We start from the raw sequence: 15,000 nt of genomic DNA, 5'->3' as shown, positions 1-15,000 counted from the left end.
TCTGTCCCTTCGCACACCTCTATAAAATCTGTCTACTGTCAGAGCAATGACCTGACAAATAAAGCCCGGATGAGCCTGCCCCGTCTGACAACACCTGGCTGATAAACATCAGTCTAGCCTCATCCTATCTACCGTTTGTTTTACTATCAACACGACGTCCTTACCTCTTCTCCTGTCTCAACCTTTAAGTGGGCTCGCCTGTTCTCTACCTCTACCTCCCTTCCCACTAGCACAATACTCCCTCCTCTTCTCCTCCCCCTCCACTTGTGCCGTCCTTACACGGCACTCCACACCCTCCAAACTGAGCACCTCACCCTTCACCTGAAACGGCCAACAAACTTCGCCCTTGAGATCATCAAACTTGGGTATAGTTGAAGAAACTTGCCCACCTGCTCGCCTCCTACGCTCAAACTGTGGCTTCCTCGTCACAGTTGCCACCTTCCGGTCAAACCTCATTCAAACGTGGGTGATGGTGGTGAAGGTGGTGGTGGTGCTGCTGCTGCTGCTGCTGATGTGATGATGGCGATGATGTACTTATTTTACAAGTTGTAAATCCTGTAGTCATTTCTGTACTAAGCCCTTCTGCACAGGGTTAGACTATTCGGCTGCACGAACCCTACGCCAGTGAAGCAATTATATATATATATATATATATATATATATACATATATATATATATATATATATATATATATGCAGGAAAAACACTGGGAGCGTGTGTTCTTGAAATAGCAAGGTTGACCACGAAGAAAAACTATCAAAGCAGAGCGCTTTCGTGTACTACCTCTCCTCTCTCACCAGGATGTCTCCACGTTCCTTTTGTTTCCCACCTATATATTCTGCACCTTTGTATCTTTCACTATGTATTATTTGCACTGAAGATGTGAATACACGAAAGCGCTCTGCTTTAATAGTTTTTCTTCGTGGTCAACCTTGCATATATATATATATATATATATATATATATATATATATATATATATATATATATATACACACACTAGTTCCCAGTAACCTGATTAACATCTTTTCAATCACAATTCACTTTTAATTCCATGCCATCGCAATCGAGACTGACGAGGAGCTCGAAGGAAGCATATGTTGGAAATTGAAACGTGGTCAAGCCGAGGACTCGAACTCTGCTTGGACGTGACAAAGCGCCAGTGACTTAGCCCATTGCGCTATCAAGAGAAAAATGTTGATAGTGTAATGGGCTAAGTCACTGACGTTTGTCACGTGCGAGCTGAGTTCGAGTCCTCGACTCGACCACGTTTCAATTTCCAACATATGCTTCCTTCGAGCTCCTCGTCGGTGTCAACTGCGATGGCATGGAATTATGAGTGAATTGTGGTTCAAAATACATATACTCGAATCGTTTCCAACACAATAGGCTTCCACATATACAAGCGCTATGCACGCACGCACACATATACAGTATATACACATGCGTATTCACACACACACACACTGATGTAGTGTTTTGCATTGCTGGTTTGCGATGACGCTAACTAGAAATTGTGTCACACTCATGGCATGGAAGGTCTCTAAACACTGCAAGCCGTTACTAGCCCCATCGAGTGAGGAAAGGGGAACGGTTTGTGGACGAGAAAGAGAGCGACAGATACATAGTCGTCCATTGCCCATACATTGGTCAAGCGAGCCCTTATCCTGTAGTGTGCCTGCTGCGAGTGTACTACATGCTAAGACCATGATGAGTAACAGCTATGCGCGCATACACTCACCCGACCATTCTAAGTTACAATACACCATCTACAGAGTTTATGCTTGGACATATCCACCAATGAGACAGAATGAACATCTATTCATATGTCAGCACATCTGTGCTCACATAAACTCATTAGCACTGCATTTCTTCCCTGTTCTGTCATGGTTTTGTAAATCACCGTCTTTCATATTAGCTGGGAAGCAACTGAGGATTTCCAAGAAGAGAAGAAAGGGTGACTTTTGCATTTATAAGGCCACCGAAAGAAACGAACAGGAATAATTCCATCCCTTTTATGTTGTCCCACATCCATCCCTTCCTTCCCTCCATCTTTACTTCGAAAACGTACACGCGTCTCTTCGTTCCTTGCACCACCACCACCACGTCCATTTTTCATTTCCAATGTTGAGTTTGTCCCGTCACTTCACCCTACCTACTCTAGGAACATATCACCCTTTCAACAGCTATAGCAGTATTTCCCAAACTGGGGGAATTTCTCCCTGGTGGGAAATTTGAAACTAGCAAGGGGGAAATAATTACACTCTACAAGCAATATAAAAAAATCACAGATGGATTTTCTCATACCAGAGAAAGAGAGAGAAGGAGAGAGAAAGAGAGAGAATGTTGTAGATGGGCGATGTAGTTTACTACGTAACTATGTTTATCAGTATATTTGTTATTTCAAAATAAATTAGTAATTATTCGCCATGAAGGAGGGACTCTGAATGGTTGACCTAGTCGTGGGGGAAATGGGAAAAAAAAGGGAATCACTGAACTACAGGGTCAACCACACTAATGGAGCGCACTGTGCAGCTAAAATAAAGAATAAATATATTCAATTTACCAGTGAATTTTCCTCCACCACCGAGCAGGTGGGTAAGCATCACATCCCAATAAGGTGCGGACGCCCAAAGCCCTCCAACCACCGTGTTGTGCGCGTGCGACAACATGCACCATTCGCTACGTACATGGTGTGATGTACACGAACGATGCAATTCAACACAAAAATTACACAAGACAGTAAAAAAAAAAATCTTTCCGTACTGGATGGCATTTTTTTCTTTAAATGTTTCTGCCATGGCGTTAACTTAACTCTATTGCATCCCTTACCCCCTTCCGCAGCGCGTGGCATTCTTAGGCTCTGTTCACACTAGCGGTTTCAACCGCGGCGATTCGATTACAATGTATTAAGTCAATGGAGGCGTTCACACACAACCGCACAGATTTTCCATGACTATGCGGTAACCACCGAGGTTTCCGCGCGGTTCGAACCGATAGTGTGAACAGGTTCTTACTCTTCTCTATCTCCATGGCAACCCCTCGCCAATGGTGGTCATTGATAAGTTCACTCGCTTAAAGTTACACGTAAGAAATAAATAAATTAATGAATAAAAATAAATAAAGGGGCAGTCACCCGTCGGTGCCATTGGAAATCAGAACAAATGAGGAAGACTTTTAGCCTGTGCGAAGCGCCCCACAAGAAACCAAACACCGCATGCATGCATTCATCGTCATGTTAACACCACGAAGTTAGCAAAAGTCAAAGAAACACCGTGACGTCATCAATCGCTAGCGCACAACCAACAAGCGCACACACACGAAGCAAACAACCACCAACGATGCCTAGCACATAAGACTCGTTCTGAAATTTACACAAACTGTATATTGTCAGTGCATCTCTGCATCGCTGCTTACTCAATGAATCGATTTTCATTATTATCTACTACTATTACTGTTGTTGTTATCATCATCATATTTATTATTACACATCTTCCACCAGTCTACATAGCAAGAATGACAACCACCCATTCTTGTATCCCGTAGACACACCACACCAAAACAGTTCATCACAAGCCCACTCCCACAGCTCCACTATCAACACAAGTCACGTATATAACACTCAGGCTTCATCAGTCACCAGCGTAACACCGTGAGCTGTCAACACAACACGTGGATAAAGACTGAGCCCTACCAACGCGGTGTTTAATTTAAATGTCTTAAAGTGTTTGGGGGGTATGGTGTGTGTGTGGCACTGGGGGAGGGAGGTGATGGTGGCAGTGCTCTAGGAGAGTAAACTATGAGGAGGGGCACCACCGCTATGATGTAAGAGAAACTACTTGCAAAGACGGACTTCATTCGACAAAACGCTTCATTCAATAATTCACACGTGTGTACGTCTATGCGCGTGGGTGCGTCCGAGTGTGAAGAAGAGAAATATTTTGGGAAACGTACATCAATTTGACTTTAAACGAGCCGGGCTGGCTTCTTACCTCCCACGTCTCAGGGCCGATTTCATGACAGACCTCACGGCCCTTCACCCAAAAGATAAAGAATGGTTGCATATGCGCGATGAGGAGACTAACAAAGTAGCACTAAAACGATGATTGGTCGCGGAGGGAGGGAGAGAGAGGAGAAAGAGAAAGAGAGAGAGAGAGAGAGAGAGAGAGAAAGAGAGAGAGAGAAAGAGAGAGAAGAAGGAAAGGCAGTGAAGTGAGGAACCATTTGCTGGAGGGCGTTACAAACTCACAATGGTGGCGGTGAAGGAATAAAAGTACACAAAGACGGCGCTAAAAACGATTTTGCTAAACCTCTACACTGACGCTGAATGTCCACTCAAAAGGAAGGCGTCGATAAAACACACACACACACACACACACACACACACACTTAAAGTTATGGTTGATTAACGAGGGCCGAGACTGGATCCCACGGGCATCTAATTGTACAAAACATTATGGGAAAGTGAAAAAGACAAGATGTTACGTAGATACAATGAAATACAGGTCTCAGAGCATATGCATTCATTCGTGAAACATGGAAAAAGTGACAAAAGTCGAAGAACACAAAAGAACTTTAAATTATATTTGAGTGATAAAGGCAGACATGACGAGACTCACGGACACCCTGTACGTATACGTTACAATTTGCTAAACACATACGCACACAAATCTTGCCATGCATCGTTAACTCACATCAGAGCACATGTACAAATTTATATATATATATATATATATATATATATATATATATATTAACCGCACGAGCACACACGCGCGTGTAAGCATATAAACCAACGGGCTCGAGCCAAGCAACAAGCCACCACCACCACCAACCACAGACAAGAGTCAAATGAATCCATAGACGCCCACGCCTAAGACTACACCCACGGGCCTGAAATCGGTACTAAGGAAGGAGAAGAAAGGTGTGGGTGGAGGGAGTGGGACGAGGAGGAGGAGGAGGAGGAGGAGGAGGAGAAGATAGGAGGAGGGAAAAGATGATGATGATAAGGAGAAGAAGGAGGAGGAGGAGGAGGAGGAAGAGATGAGACAAGGGTTGGAAAAAATTGCAGGGCAGGGGAAGAGGAAAAGGATAGGGTAAGGGGAATGGAAGAAAAGAGAATGAAATAGAGAGGGGAATGAAAGAAAAGAGAGTAAACTGGAGAGGGGAACGGAGGAAGAGAGAATGAAATGGAGAGGGGAATGAAGAGGGGAAAGAGAAGGTTGGGAGGGGCTAGAAAAAGAGTGAAAAAAAGAGCAGAGGCCAAAGGCAAGGAACATGGAGGGAGAGCTGGCGAATGAGAGAGCGAGTGAGTGAGAGAGAGGGGAGAAAGAGAAGGGGAAAGCGAGAGGGTGGAGAAGAGAGAGAGGGGGAAGAAAGATAGGGAGAAAGAAAGAATAGAGAATAGAGGAGAGAGACAAAGACAAGAGAGGGACGAGAGACAAGGAAGAGAAAGAGAAGAAAAATAGGAGAGATGAGAACGATAAAAAGAGAGCGATAGAAATGGGAGACAAAAGAGAGAGCGAGAAGAGAGTGAGGGAGAGAGACGAGGAAAGGCAGGAAGGGTGGCAATGCGGTAACCTTAGGAGGAATGCAAGGGAGTAGTTACAAGAAGTGGGTGGGACGTGACAAAGAACAACACGTGCCCGGGAGGTTGGTGGGGTGGAGGTGTGACAAGGAGGGAGGGAGGGAGGGAGGGAGGGAGGGAGGGAGGGAGGGCTGGGCTAGGGTGGGGGTTCACTCACGGAGTGGCATCGTGGGGAGGATCTTTTGCTCTCCCGCTTGGCTCCGTCCTCTCAAAATAGGTCCACTGCAGCTACCAACAACCCCCCCCCCCATCCTCGCTCCTTTAATACGCACTTTTCTCCCATTCCAATCCCAACCTTAATTTCCCAATGCCCCCACCCCACCCCACCCCACCCGAGTAATTCTGTCTACATTTACCCACCCCCCCTCTCTCTCTCGATCCTCTTTCTCGGAGACGGGTCGACCTGTACCTCTTATCCCTCCACCCGCCTCCTTCTCCCTAACTTCACCTCAGAAGCTTTCTCTCTCGTGACAAAGGGGACACAACGTCATGGCGGCTCGCGAACGAAGCCCCCACCCCACCGTCGCCCCCCGGGCCGGAAAAAAACGGACCCTGTGCACTGGTCACCTGGACCGAGCCCCGCTGCCCGCCCGAACCCACCCCACCATCTGTCCCTCGAACCAGGATGCACAGACAGGTGGCAATCGAATAACCAGCGCTGGATCTCGTAGTCTGCGACTCCTGAGAAAGGGAGGGAGGGAGAGAAAAGAGAGAGAGAGAGAGAGGGAGAGAGATTCTAACCACAATCCCCTCCCACGCTGGGTAGGACAACTGAAAGTTAATTGCCGCTGTCATTACCACATCTAATAGAAAACAGAATATGCCTTGACCCTCATTAATTCGTTTAAGGACTCTGCAATCGATCAATACACCTTGCAACCGTCCTTGGCCTGAACCTTCCTGGCACGAAGATTGCAAAACCTTGAAAATGGAATCCACAAGATAAAAAGTATCTGATAAAGAAATCCTAGTTCGAACGCATCCCAGCACACCTTTGCGTGGGGACGTCCCTCGAGCATGGACGGTGGCGTAAATGAAGGTCGGTGTCAAAGAAACAAGTTTCTGCAGGCTGCGAGCCGTTTTTTCTTTCTACCGTGCCATGTGCTGCCTTAGGAAATCTGCCGCCATCAAAATATTCCTCAGCGCCAGACAGAACAATGAGCTGACTGGGGTCAAACGACCATCAGGAAGATTGAGGTCAAAGAGATGCGGGTTGGCACTTTTCTTTTCCTGTTGGCTGCCACCACTGTACATGTCTTCTTGATAGCCGTGGCGCCTCGGCCGCGATGAGGCCAAGTGCCCTAGGGCGATATGGCCAACGAATCCTAACAACTGCCTTCTCTAGGTCCCTCAGGGATGCAGTTACTTTAACCCACAGTTTCCCAACCCTGAGGTCGCGACCGCAAGTGGGGTAGCCAAGACATCTTGTATGCTAATTTTTTAAATTCATATTGCTATAATAAAAATCGATTATGTTGATTTCGTCTTTTATAACCTTACAATAGAATAGTTGGGTCGCGGTCATATCAATAGGATTATATTGGGGTAGCCTAAACAAAAAAAAAAAAAAAAAAAAGGAAAGACTGCTTTAAATTTTAACCCTTCCGTACTGGCCGGCATTTCCCCTTCTTTTTCTGGGTGCCGCTGAACTATTATTTATCTCCATGGCACATTCACGGTGATAAGTTTGTCACTGGCCCCATGGAGCTCAACTGACCAACCCATGATCGTCCGTCCCTTGGTGTCCAGCAAGCCACCTTCTGCTATGACCATTTCTTCCACCCTGCTGGTAACGACGGGACTTTGCAATACATTGGAGACTGTCTCAACTTCACATAATTGTATTACAACGTTGCGGCAAAAGAAATTGCAGTACAACATCTGTGACCCATGTAATTACAATTCAAAGTTTACTGGCCCCGACCCACGTAATTGGGGGGGCTGTCAATCTCCGGGCATACATAATACACTATCACTGCTCCTGACCACTACAGTGTAGAGCAAAACCGAAGTCTAAACAAGAACGGGCCATTACACCTTAGGGAGAACACAAGCAATATATATGATGTCATGAGATGCGTCTATATACTGACTCGGACTTGTGAACTCTTCTTCCCCGCGACTCGAAGCGGTCTTGCTCCCTGCCTGCACACCTCAGTCGTAGGTTCTCGTCCCAAGACAAAATGTACCAAATTTGACCCTACGAAGCACAGATCCCCCACCAAAGAACGACATTTCTTAAAGAGCGAAGGCGAAGGGTGTATCTACTATTGAAATGAGACACAGGAGTTGAAAGGGTACGGAGCAATCCACTAAGTATACACATACACATTGACACACACACACACAACGAACGCGCACACAGAGTATAGAAATATAAAAGAGTGAAATCCAAAATTTACGATTTACTGAACAAAACCGAAGAAGAAACGGCACATATGTACAACATTAGCGAAACCCACGAGTACGGTTTTCGTGTATTGTAATGCTCACCTTTCTTGTGTTTTTAGGTATATTTCCCGTTGTGTTTATTTATTAATATATACGTATAATTATTATTGTATATTTCGTGTGCATTTTGTAATCAAACCGGGTATGTTTGCCCGCGAGTTCGTGGCGTGCCCCAGCGACGCCAGTCTTTCTCTAGTCGCGGAAGTGTATGCAAGTCAGTGCTTGTATAAACTCCATTAACCTTTTTTGTGTATCATTAGCCACCCGTACAGTATTACACTTGGGTAAACACACACCACTCTTCACTTTTGCCTATTGGTCACTTTTCCAGTCCTCCGGGGCCGGTCTACCAATTCATTCACAGTTTCTACAAGTAATCCTAAAAGAAGTTTCGTTGATACAACCATTCAGTCTATTTGTGGCCTTTTACCCCTTTTCCAATATTTCATTACCTTCCCACCCTCCACCTCTCGCTACACGTCTCTTCTCCAATCCCGTCAATTTGCCTCTTTCATACCACTCACTTTGAAAAAGATCCCATCAATTTCTCCAACCCCTTACACTGGCTCACGGATAAAAGATGAATGGTCGGAGTGCGAGCACGAAAGAAAGGTAGGATGTCAACAGCAGTCAATACGGTTGGTGGAAAGCACCTTTATATGGCAGCAAGCTGCGGTGCTCAAGTTGGAACACTGGTTAGAGGGAAGGGCGATTGGGCAGTCAGAGGAGAGAAGCGTATGGTGAAAGGATACATGGGAACAGCTTTTAAACAATAGGGGGAATTTCGATTAGAGGTTTACGAGATAAACAGGGCTCTATTAGGCCGGGTGATACGGTAAGAGGAGACGGGAAAGGGTAGTCTATGATTTGGTAAAAAGGTGGAACAAGGGCCAGGAGAATCACAACAAGGAGGCAGAAAATGCAAAGAAGAGCACGAAGAGGAAGAAAATACACGCGGAGGCGGCAGAAATGGTGATAAATGACAGGAAAAATGTGGTGTGAATAACACAAGGGACACAAAAGATGACGTGGAAGGAAAAGAGACGACGACTCTACGGGACGGTCGTTCGAATGGATGTGGTACAAGGTCGGGCCAAGAGCAACATGGGTGGGGAATAACAGGTGACGGGTCGAGACGCTGGGTCACGTGGTGGTGATGGTGGTGGTGGGGGGTTAGGCAGCAGATAGAGGCACAGACAAACAGGGTGGGAAGGAAGACCAAGGTAGCGACCGGGTACGTTCGGCCTTTCAAAGTTACCTCACGAGGAGCTAAACTAATGGTTATTACAATGTTGCCTCCTCTTCACCTTTTTCTTATTTAATTCAAAGCCCGAAACTCAACCAAATTTATATACGTGTGGAATGGCAAAAGTCCATACATTGAATAAATATAAACACACAGTATATGTCTCCACACACAAACGTGCAGTGCGTGCGTGTGTGTGTGTGTGTGTCAGTTTTGTGTGCGTAAGCTTTGTGGTACGGTAAGGAGCCACAAGGAACGGCTGTTAGTCTGTTGGCGCCCGTTATATCAAGCGACCAGTCGGGTTAGGCCTACCGAGCGTACCCTCCCCCTCCCTCCCTCCCTCTCAGTCCATTTGCTGCTCCTCTCCGCCACATTACGCTCGCCCCTCCTCTCTTTCCCCTGTACTTCCTCGATTCTGTAGCGAATCTTGTTCTAATAAATATTAATACACAAATCCATGATTCTTGCATGATGGCGATTCCTTGATAAACTGTTTCTCTCGGTCTATCTCCCACCATACATCAATCCTTCCGCCTCCTTCTAAACAGCCGTCCAGCGCGCCTTCTTTTACTCCCCCTAAGAACCACCTACCGATGCCCCCACCCCCAACTCACCCCAACCTCCGCCAAATGTTGGTGGCAGACAAGAGGGGGGGGGGCGAGGAAAGCTGATCACACACACACACACACACACACAGTCAGGCAGGCTAAACACCAAGACGTATACGAGCTGGAGGCCAGAGAAGGGGAAAAAGGAGGATGGAAAAAAAGAGGAGGAAGTGGTGGAGGATGAAAGAGGAGAAGGAAAGAGGAGAAGGAAAGAGGAGAAGGAAAGAGGAGAAGGAAAGAGGAGGACGGAAGAGAAGTAAGAAAAGGAAGAGGTGGTAGTAGAGGAGGAGGAGGAGGAAGAGGAGTTGAATGAGGCATAGCATGAAGGGGAAGGGGATCGAACAGGTTGAAGGTAGGGAGGAGACGAAGGACGCTCAAGGAAATCCTGGTATAGCGACACGGAGGAAAGGGAGAGGCGCCATCCAGCGAAAAAGAGAGCAGGAGGAGTTGAGGGGGGGGGCGGAGAAACAGAAAGGAACAACGTTGGAGACGAGGATGTGGAAGGAATGGTGGAGAAATGAGGAGGGGGAGGCAACGTGAAGGGTCGAGGGAAAGGCTCCGGATGGAGCGTTGTCGGGATTGAAGAGGGAGGAGGAGGAGGAGGAGGAGGAGGAGGAGAAGGAGGCTGGAAAGGGAAGAAGACAGGCTGTGGGCGACGGGGATGGTGATGATGGTGGGCTGAAGGGAAGTGGTGTTCCAGTTTTTGGTGATGTTATGGGTGGTGGTGGTGGTAGTGCATGGTAGTAGATGGTGGTGGTGGTAGCGAGTGGTGGAGGTAGTGGGTGGTGGTGGTAGGTGGTGGTGAAGTGAATGGTGGTGGAAGTGGGTGGTGGTACTGGTAGATAGTAAGATGGGGGTAGAGGTGGTTAGCAGCAGTGATTATGATGACAGAGGGGAGGAAATTTATTTTGGTATTGGTGGTGAAGATGATGGTGAACAATGACGGTGGTGGCGGAGTTGATGTCAATGACAACAACAAGAAGAACAAGAATACCGAGGGAAGACGAAAAGTGAGAAGGGAAAAGAAAGACGAGGAAGTGAAGAGAGGAGGAGGAGGAGGAGGAGGAGGTGGAGGATCAGGAGCAAAAATGCCGAGGAAAATAAAATGAAAGATGGGACAGGGAGGAGGAGGAGGAGGAGGAGGAGGAGGAGGAGGAGGAGAAGCAGGAAAGATGAAGGGTATATTGAGGGAGAAGAAGAGGAGGAGGAGGAGGGGAAGATAAAGGGTATATCGAGGGAGAAGAGGAGGGGAGGAAAGAATGGAGGAAGTAGAAGAGGGGGGGAAAGGAGGTAGAGGTGGGAAGAAAAAGTTATATGTGAAGGAGGAAGGAGAAAGAAGAAAGGAAAATATGAGGAAGAGGAATAAAGGAGAAGAGAAGGAGGAAGAGGTTGGATCAAAAGGAGCAAAAGAAGAAGAGGAGGAGGAGGAGGAGAAGGAGAAACCAAGAAGCGCAGGGTAAGAGAAGAAAGAAGACAAGTGCAACTGGGGAAGAAAACGATGAAGAAGAAAAAGAAGAAGAAGGCGGGAAGACAAGAGGGTGTAGGATGGACACGAGAGAAGACTGGAGAGGAAGCACAAAAAAAAAAAAAAAAAAAAAAAAAAAAAAGAACGACGGATGAGGTGAGATGGAGTGAGGAAGGTAAAAGAGGCTGTATGTGGGCAGGGGCGGGAAGAAGAATGACGAAGGCGAGGTCTGGGGGCGGGAAGGAGGAGAGGAATGGAAGGATAACGTGGAAAGAAGGAAACAACGACTGGAGAGTGAGGAGGAGAAGGGGGGGGGAATGGTGAAATGAGCTAAAAGGAGGAGAAACTGAAAGGAAAGAGGAGGAGGAGGATGCAATGGGTGAGTGCGGAAGGGCTGAGCAGCATCGCCAGGGAGAATCTTTCGGAAAGGAATTCAGCAAACCCTTCCTTACCGGACGACCCTTTTCCTTCGCCCTCAGCAGCCGCCAATCGTGTCTGTATACCTCCGTGGCACACTACTCTGAGGGGGGGGGGGAAGGACGAGTAATCGCGTCACCCCGCCTCCCTTTCCACCCATCCCCCACCTCTCTCTCTCTCACGAGGCGCCCGTTCCCCGGCGGCAGCGAAGGCGCCAATTTGCTTATCCAGTGTGCACCATTATAAAAGAAAAAAGACGAGATGGGGAAAAGAACGGGAAGTGAGGAAAGGAGAGGGAAGGGGGGAAAGAAGTGGGGAAAAAGAACACTGAAAGGAGAAAAGGAGGGGGAAGGGGGGAGGAGGGGGAGGGGAAGGAGGGGAAGGGGGAGGGGAAGGGGGAGGAGGGGGAGGGGAAGGGGGAGGAGGGGGAAGGGGAAAATGAGGTTCAAGGGGAATGAAGGGGCGAGGGAAAGCGAGTGGAAACGGGGAGGAATCGGGAAAAATGAGGGAGATGGGGGGAAATGAGGGAGATGGGGAAGTGAGGGGAAATTTGGGGGAAGAGGGAAAGATCGAAAGAGAAGAGGAAATGTAAGAAAGATAAAGGGCATGAGGAGGAGGAGGAAAACAAATGTAGGTAGCAGAAAAGAAAGGAAGAAACATGAAAACCGGAGTACAATGAGGAAGGGGGAGGGGGAGGGGGAGGAGGAGGCAGTGGGGGAGGAGTAAAGAGAGGAGGAGGGGGAGAAGAAAGAAGAGGAAATATAAAGGTGGGACAGGCGGGGAAGGATGAAAAGGAGGATGGGGTGGAGGAGAAGGTGGGAAATGATGATGAGGAGGAGGATGTGGAGGAGAGTGGGGGAGAGTTGGAGAAAAGGGAGACAGAGGGAACAGGGAAGGGCAAGGGGAGGAGAGGAAAAGAGTAGGAGGAGGAGGAGGGTAGACTAGGAGGTAGAGATAAAGATGGAGAAGGAAGAAGGGGGAGGAGGAGGAACAGGGCAAAAGTGGAGGGGAGGAAGAGAAGAGGAGGAAGACTGGAAGAGGGGAGGAAGAGGGGAAGGAGTAGAAAAGGAGGAGGATGGGGAGGAGGAGGAGAAAAGGAGATGACGGGGAGGAGGAGGAAAGATGAACGGCTTGAAAAGAAGAGCATGGGATGGGGGGAAGAGAGCGAGAGAGCGATAGAGAGAGAGAGAGAGAGAGAGAGAGAGAGAGAGAGAGAGAGAGAGGGTGGGTGGGTGGGGGGAGGCGGACAACCGAGACAAAATATGATCTCGGTCGATCAAGGGGCCCATTCTGCCTAGAATCTACAGTCACCTGAATAAAATATGTAGAGATAACCACCATGTTAAATAGGTTCAGTCTGGCAGTCGCCTGGTGCATTTATTTACCCGAAGAGATGCCCCACCACACACATCTCCGTGTAGCGATGGGGTTGAGCTGCTGTCTTCCTCCTGAACGAGTCAAAAGTTTAGCCAATGCGGACGGCTAATGGCTGCCGGACGCCCCACTGGTGACGGGACATCATGTTTGTGACCTGCTAAGAGGGAGGCAAACTTCCTCCTCCACACCAAGTTAGCCTCCAATCCAGCCCTCCGCCCCCCTCACCCCACCCCCACCTCCGGGTGTCTGTTGATGTTATGGGTTTGAATTCTTCCCGCTGTACGTCCATCCCTATAGAGTGACGGGAAGTACTTTTCTCTCTATTCTGGCTAGCGCAGGCTCTCTTTGTTCATCCCCGTGCACACACGCACACACACACACACTCCAACAGCCCACGGCGGTGTTGTTGGTGGAAGGATCTTGTACATTACACTGTAGCAAATGCAAGAAGGCGTATTTTGGCGAGAGACAGTTCTCCAAAAGCGAATAAAGGAACACAAGGCGGATTTGAGAATCCATTCCCTCTCAAATGCTCTGGTGGGCCACGTAGACAAAGTAGATCATCTACTCAACTGGCAAGAGACAAAAGTATTAAGAAAAGGCCTAGCTTGGAGACAGAGAAAGGTAATTGCGGCCTTATACATAGCTACCGAAGACAATATGAACCAAAAAGTAGGGGACATAAAATGGTCAAAATACATAGCGAAATATACAGCTATTAGGAGCAACACAAAGACGGCACCAACCTAGATCGGTGGAGAAATATCCGATGATCTTTTGTCCGGCAGGTTCCACACTCACATTCTACACTCGTTAGTTTTTTACACTTTTACTCATATTAATACATGATTTGGGAAACTCTATTTTAATTTAATTTTGCTTTCAGTAGATTAATGAACTGACAGGTCTTTGTCCATTCACCCGCGTCCCCTTCCTAGTTGGTAGGATTGTAGTGTCGGGTCTGCTATGTATACCGCCAGCGTCATCCAGGAGTATCATTCCTTTAAAAGCTCTAAGTGAAACTCGGCCCTAGACCCGTGTCTTCCTCTTCCATCCTCCATATATATATATATATATATATATATATATATATATATATATATTATATATATATAGACACACACACATATATATACTTAATATATAGCGACACACACGTACACACATGAATTTAAAAATGTGCCTGCGTGCAAGGAAGTATGGCGTGACATATGGTTGGTGTGTTGCCGAAAGGGAGGCTGGTCTGACAGCATCGTAACTGATGAAGGCTGGGACAGGGGACACTGTCCTTAGGGATCTACCTGCGTGATGAGTGATGTGGGAGTGAATGGACGAGGGAGTGGACGGAGCGAGGGGTGAGGAGGTGCGTGCGAGAGGGAGAGATGCAAACAGATGACCACACAAACGTGATGGACTGGGGTGAGTGAGGGAGAGAGAGAAAGGTATAGAGGGGATCATATGAAGAATTGTCACACCAGAACGCCCACATAAAGAACCGTCACCCCATGAGATCCCACCTGAAGAATTATCACCCCGCTGAATATCAACAGTAGAATAAAGATTAAGTTAGGTTGCCTATTGTCATCCACTTATACAATCGAAGATTCGTAAACCAAGAATGGCCAACGTGAAGAATTGTCACCCTGTCGAAATCTGAGGGAGAGCGCGCGCGCGCGCGCGAGAGAGAGAGAGAGAGAGAGGGAAAAAGGGAGTGTGGGGAGGAAGGGAGACAGGGGAAAAAGGGGAGAGTGGGGAGGAAAAGAGAGGGGGAGAGAGGGTGAGGGTAAGTGGGGGAGAGGGAGAGTTGGGGAGAAAATGAGGGAGACTGGGGGACAATTAAAAAGGGGA

Source organism: Oratosquilla oratoria, chromosome 14, assembly GCF_046742065.1.
Source record: "Oratosquilla oratoria isolate Oo_2021 chromosome 14, ASM4674206v1, whole genome shotgun sequence".
Taxonomy (NCBI): Eukaryota; Metazoa; Arthropoda; class Malacostraca; order Stomatopoda; family Squillidae; genus Oratosquilla; species Oratosquilla oratoria.
Note: the sequence above shows the minus strand (reverse complement) of the source record.